Source organism: Elaeis guineensis, chromosome 15, assembly GCF_000442705.2.
Source record: "Elaeis guineensis isolate ETL-2024a chromosome 15, EG11, whole genome shotgun sequence".
Lineage (NCBI taxonomy): Eukaryota > Viridiplantae > Streptophyta > Magnoliopsida > Arecales > Arecaceae > Elaeis > Elaeis guineensis.
This window is the reverse complement of record NC_026007.2, coordinates 39981450-39988202: the sequence shown is the minus strand read 5'-3', so window position 1 is coordinate 39988202 and position 6753 is coordinate 39981450. Positions and strand designations below refer to the sequence as shown.

The window sequence follows — 6753 nt, the reverse complement described above, 5'->3', positions numbered from 1 at the left end:
TTAAAGGGTTTAACCTGTTTGATTTTTTGCTGTCTGTTTTCAAAGTTTGAAAATCTACACATGCTGCCTACTCGATTTTCTAATAGTGATATCAGAGTCACAGATTTTGAAAACACATATGATCTAGTTTTTAGATTAGATTTAAAAGTATTAATAATTTAAAATTAATTTTGTACTGATATAAGATTATCCTGATATAGGATTTACCCCCTATATTGTGAAGATTGTCCTAGCACAAGATTGATTAGTTTTGAAAATGTTGGTGCAGAATTCTGTCAATGCCGAAGAAGCTGGAGTCGAGAGGATCGCAGCCGTCATCGGGACCTGCAAGGGAAGTCTAAATCGGAGTTGGTGGTGCTCCGGCAAGATCCTCCGATGCTCAAGTCAGTACTCTGCTTCAACAGAAATGGAGCACTCGAATGGGATTTTAGTAGAGTTTCGAGATAGAGTTTTGAGCTTAGAGGAGAACGTATCTGGGGGGTCTCTTTTATAGATGGGAGAGCGTAACCGCTTGACAGCGACGTCCGTAACTACCTGGTAGTGGGCCGTTCAGGGCCACGTGAAGTTTGTTACGGAGAGTGGAGTGGTGTCTGTTGTCGCGACTTGCCAGAGAGTGGTGGAGTCACGTGGAATCTGTTACAAAGAGTGGAGTGGTGTTCATTGTCGTGACTTGTTGGAGAGTTCGGGCTGGATGGCTGAAGCTCGGCTGGGATGTCTGGTGGAGTAGAATGGCTCTCTATCTCAGCAATCTAAGAGAAGCTCGAATATTTTTAAGGTTGCTGACGAGTCCACTATTGTTGGGTGCCTTAGGCGTTGATGCTGCAGGCAGAAGTCATCTGCTGTAGAAGTTCGGATGGAAACTTTCTGTTGGAGAAGTCCGACAGGAGTCTGATTGCTAGAGAAGTCCGTCTGGAATTTGTCTGATGTAGAAGCTCGTCTGAAGACTGTTCGCTGGAGAGGTCCGATTTCATGAGGAATCCGACAAAAGGTTGACCGATAGTGGAGTTCAGATGGCATTGTGGAAGTTCGTCCGCTGGAGGAGTCTTGAGGACACTGTGGAAGGTTGACTGCTGGAGGAGTCTGAAATTCAATTCTATTGTAGGAGTTTAGATGGGGTCCAATTCTTGTAGGAGTCCGGAAGGAGGCCGCTTACTGTAGAAGCTCGGATGAAGATCGGTTATCATGGAAGCTCGGATGGAGACTTCTTATTGTAGAAGCTCGGATGAAGTCTGCTTGCAATAGAAGTTCAGAGTAGAGATCCAACTGGTAGAGCCCATCCGTTGTAGAAGTTCGTCTGGGATCCATCCGCTGTAGAAGTTCAGATGGAGTCTGGCTCTTGTAGGAGCTTGAATGAAATTTGAAAGGTGGTCGACCACCGTAGAAACTTGGATGGAGTCTGGTTACTGTAGAACTCCTGCTGCTGGAGAAGCTCGACCATTGACGAAGTCCGAAAGAAGTTCGGAGTAAAATCAATCGTGACTGGAAGAAGTCTGGAAGAGATTCAGAGAGTTGTCCTTCACTGTAGAAAATCGACTGATGGTGAAGTCCAGAGAGAGCATTTGGAGCGGTCCGATAGATGAATGGAGGAGCTCCTTATTAGAGAAGTCTGGATGGCACGATAGGAGTTCGTCCATTGGAGAAATCTGGAGGACACTATGGAAGGTCGACTGCTGGAGGAGTCCGGATGGTATTGTGGAAGCTCGGATGGTCGGGGTAGTTTAGAAAGATGCTGCACAAGGTTGGAAGCCGAAAGAGCCCTGGGAGGGTCGGCCTCTTACGAACTTCGACTGGGGTTATTTTATACCCAACACCAGTCCCCCTACTTTCGAGTTTGAGTTTCGAATGAAGGAAGTACAGAGAAATTTTCACAGTCGAAGTTGCCTCCCTCGATTTCTGCACTTGGTTGTTTCCAGATATTTTGGCATTTGGTGCACTGGTGTTGGAGTCTTTTCAAATCGAGGTGACCTGAAAAGATTTTTTCAGAATTTCCACTGGAGCGTTGCTCTAGGCACGGTGCAATAATAATTCTGTCAGTTGTCAGTCGCTTGCCATGATGAGTGAGACATGCGACGGTTGTAGATCGGCCAAAGGAGATCTGCAATCAATATTGCACCGGACTTCGTTGCCTATTTAAACCCGCCCCCCTCCTTCAGGGGTTTCACTTTGCCTGAGAATTCTGTAGGTGCCCTTCTTCTTCCCCGAGAACTTTGTCTTTGATAAACACTTAATTTAAGTCATTTAAAGCAAAAAATTATATTTAATTTATTTTATTTATTAAGAATTTGATGCTTCTTTTTATGTTTTACAGGAAAGGTGATCGCTGATATAAAGAGTCCGATTTGTAGATCAAAAAGACTCAAGTTTGAAGAAAATTAGACTTAAAATAAAATTTAAATAAAAGAAAGATACATACGGTATTATAGAAAATGAAGATACTATGCAAGAAACCCAAAAAGGATATAGACATCATTTTAAAGAAACAAAAGTTTCTTTTTGTAATTTGGAGCATAAACAGCTAATGTCACGTGGTGGGTTCATGCGGAAGCAGCGCGCGTGACGTGCGGGTGCGCGGGCGAGCGTGTGGGTAGATGCGTGGGTGCGGCATCGCCGCAATGGGAGCGGCATCGGGTGCGGCATCGGGCACAGCAAGGCGGGCACGCGGGTTCGCGGGGAGTTTGGCAAGACGGACACAGTGGCGAACAGAGGGATCTAAAAATTAAAGGAAAGAATATAATACTTGAAAATATTTCAAGAGGAAGAATTTGTATTTTTTTATCTGCTTGTGATCTTTTCATCTCATCCATCTATCTTTTAGTCTTTAGTATTTTCTTTAGTCCCACATCGAAAAACTATGTAAAACTCCTCCCTCCTAACACCTATAAAAAGACTTTTGTACTCCCATTAGAGGGGGAGCACAAAAATTCTTCTAGAGCCTTGCATAGAGGAAAAGAAAGGGACTACTCCATAAACAGCTAGGCTAGCAGTCTCGGGAGTGGAGAAAAAATTTTGTAACGACACAGAGATGGTTTATTGTTCTAAACTTTCTTGTATTTCTTTATATGCAATAAAGATTATGCTTTTTATTTAAATCATCATGAGTTCTTTATTTGCTCTCTTTCATATGCTTTTATTTATACTTTTCTGTTAGATTAATATTAGGAACAACTTTTACTTTCCGGAGATGCACCATGATCTACGGATACGGGGCATGCCGAGGAAAGAAGAGTTGTTTACCTAGTACTTTCTAGAGACACATCGTGATCTACGGGTACGGGGTGTGCCGAGGAAAGATAGGTATTTTTTTTAAGATTAATCACATCTATTTAATTAAAAAAGAGATACAACTCTACTAGTACAAAATTAATTCAAAATTCCCGAGCTCTTTATTTTCTAATTACATCAATTTTAAGATAATTTATTTTTTAAATCAAAACAATGCTTCTTTTCTTTTATTTTGCAACCTCAACTTAGCCCAAAGTCCCTGAGGATACGATTTCGACTCATCCTACCTACGTAGTGAGTAGAGTTATTTTTGGTGCTATCAATAACTACGCATCAAATTTTAGCACCATTGTCGGAGACCTTGGCACGGTTGAATTAAAAAAAAAAAGCCATTGACATTTCATAATACTTAACTAAAATAACGTAACCTCAAATATAAAAATTTCTAACTTGATTGGATACCTTGTTTCTTTGCATTGCATCTCCATAATTAATTTTAAGGGTGCAACCCATTAACTAAGATAAGGTGGGGATTTGATCACCCTTCCTTGGCTCACAAATCACTCCCTTGCATTTGCATAACCTAGACCTTAATCTAAAATTAATTAGACATTGACCCCTAAAGATTTTGAGCTCATTAGGATAAGTGACCCTGAGAGTTGAACCAGGTTAGACTTGGTCAGTTAACTGGTGTCTAGGCAAGTGGTTTGCAGGATGATTGGGCCCAAAGGAAGGTGGTTTTTAATTGGTTCCATTCACTGACCTGGCCAATTTAATTGGTGTCTAAGGAAAGCAACGGAGGGACTCCCACCAACCTTACACTTACCTGGCCAGTTGGTTGGTCAAGCTCTGACTTGGAGGGCTTGAAGGCTAACTAAAGTTAGGAGCTGTCTAGAACTAGGGTAACTTTAGGATAAAGAGTCCACTGCGTGCTAACTTGATTGTAATTAAAATCTAACCACAACTAATTCTTCTATTAGTTTTAGGACTTCTTAGGATCTCTTCTTTAGAACTCTTTTCTCTCTTCTCTTCTCCTCTTAATAAAAAAAAAAATCCTTAACAGACTAGGATAGTCCTACATATACCTTCTAGTTGCATGTTAGGTCGACGATCACTAAAACCTGACTTGCAACCATTAGACGAAGAATTAGAAAAGACTCTTAGGACTATCCGAGTTAGAAACATGGCTGCACCTGGTGAGGCTAATCCTCCACGCTCATTGAGAGAATATTTCACTCCATCCTCATATACTTACTCTCCATGCATTCAAGCACCTCCAGTAGAAGCTACCCAATATGAGATTAAGTCTAGCATTATTCAAATGTTGCCATCATTCTATGGACTTAGTAACGAGGACCCATACAAACACTTGGATAAATTTCTTGAAATTTGTTCCATAGTAAAAATCCAAAATTTCTCTGATGATGCCCTTAGGTTGAAACTGTTCCCTTTCTCACTTAAGGACAAAGCCAAGCATTGGTTAAACTCCTTAAACTCTATAACTATTTCAACTTGGGATCATCTTCAGAAAGAATTCCTCAAGAAATACTTTCCAATTGGAAAAACAAATCAAATTAGAAAAGCTATCACTAGTTTTTTCCAATTGGAGGGTGAACTTTTTCATGAGATATGGGAAAGGTTAAGGGACCTCATTCGTAAATGTCCACACCATGCTGTCCCTAAATGGCAACTTTGTCAGTATTTTTATGATGGTCTATCGGAGAAACACTAACAAATGGTTGATGCATTATGTGGTGGGACATTCATGCTAAAGAGTGAGGATGAAGCCTGACAGCTTTTTGAAATACTTAGTGAGAATTTCCTACATCATATGTCTGCCACTTCTAGAGAACAACCCATGCTTCAACAAAAAAGAAGTGAAATTTATTAGATTGAAAATGTCATGGATATCCACAGTAAGGTAGATGAACTGTCCCAAAAATTAGACCGTCTTCTAAATACTGGACAATCCCTGATTCTACCTAACCCAATCCAAGAAGTTTGTGCATTGTGTGCAAGTCTGAACCATTTTGTTAGTGAATGCCCAGCCGCACCTCAATTTTCTGAGTTTGTGCATGAGTAGGTTCAGCAAGCTCAAGTCCAACAAGCTCGCAGACCAAGAAACAATCCATATTCGAATACTTATAACCCCGACTGGAGAAATCATCCAAATTTTTCCTAGAGATCACAACCAGTGGTTGGCCCTGCCGCACCTCGACCTCAATATCAGGATCCAACATATAGGCATGGACCATACCATCAATTTCAAAATACTCCTCAACTATCTACTACTGGTCAGCTCAGCTTTTGAGGAAAAAGTTCTGAAAGTACTAGAATGATTAGAAGTCAACACTCAGATCCTTAACTCCCACACACAATCCATTACTAAGCTAGAGACCCAAATAGGTCAACTAGCTACTGCATTCAGTAGGAGGGAAGGAGAAAAATTACCTAGCCAACCCAAGAGCAACCCAAGAGGGTAATTTGTGATTGAGAGTTCTAATACCCCAGAAGCTTTTTCTGAACATGCCAAATCAATCATGACTCTAAGAAGTGGGAAGGTCATTGAACACACTAGTAAAACCAATGAGACCGATCCTAAACCTTTAATCGAAGCCAAATCACCCAAGAACAAGGAGGACCTTAAAATAGAGAATGAACCAACTGCACCGGAATCATCTTATTTGCCTAAAGCCCCATTTTCGGATGCCTTGAAAGCCCCTATTCCTGCAGATAAGAAGGGAGGAAGACTCGACGAGATGTTGGAATTGTTTAAGCAAGTCTAAATTAATCTTCTCCTTCTAGACGCAATCAAACAGGTCCCTGCTTATGTCAAATTTTTGAAGAATTTGTGCACCCAAAAATATAAATCTAGATCACAAATCCCAAAGAAAGTATGCCTCACTGAATAGGCTAGTTCTATCGTCCAGCATGCCACTCCTCCAAAGCTTAAGGACCCAGGAGCCCCCATCATTTCCTATGTTATAGGAGATTATCACATTGAAAAAGCTCTTCTAGACTTAGGGGCAAGTGTGAATCTTTTACCTAGTTCAGTGTATGAATTTTTTGGATTTGGAGAACTGAAACCCACATCAGTCACACTGCAGTTAGCTGACAGATCAATTAAGGAACCACGTAGAATGCTTGAGGATGTCTTGGTCAAGGTAGATGAGTTTTACTTTCCAGTTAATTTTCTGGTTCTCGACATGAAACTAAGTGGCAACCCAAGATAAATTCTCATTATCTTAGGATGACCCTTTCTAGCTACAGCAAATGCATGCATTAATTGTAGGACAGGAGTCATGGATGTATCGTTTGGAAATAAGAAACTGAGACTGAATGTGTTTGGTGCTTCCCAAGGACCATCAATGGATAGTTGCTTCGAAGTAGATACACTAGAAAACATTATAGAAGATGCAACACCCACAATTCTAGCACCAGACCCCTTAGATACTTGCTTGGCTCACTTTGGAGTGTATGACTTTGAGGGATATATGAAAAAAGTTAACACCTTGTTGGATACACCACACG

The 6753-nt window shown here is 40.9% G+C and overlaps 1 non-coding gene across 1 annotated transcript; it reads right to left on the bottom strand.

The window, feature by feature from the left end:
- Nucleotides 1-4793: 4793 nt before the first annotated feature.
- LOC140854223 (small nucleolar RNA R71) lies at nucleotides 4794-4899 on the bottom strand. Its single transcript, XR_012137356.1, has one exon. It is a non-coding gene; the product is annotated as a small nucleolar RNA R71 (small nucleolar RNA).
- Nucleotides 4900-6753: the final 1854 nt, after the last annotated feature.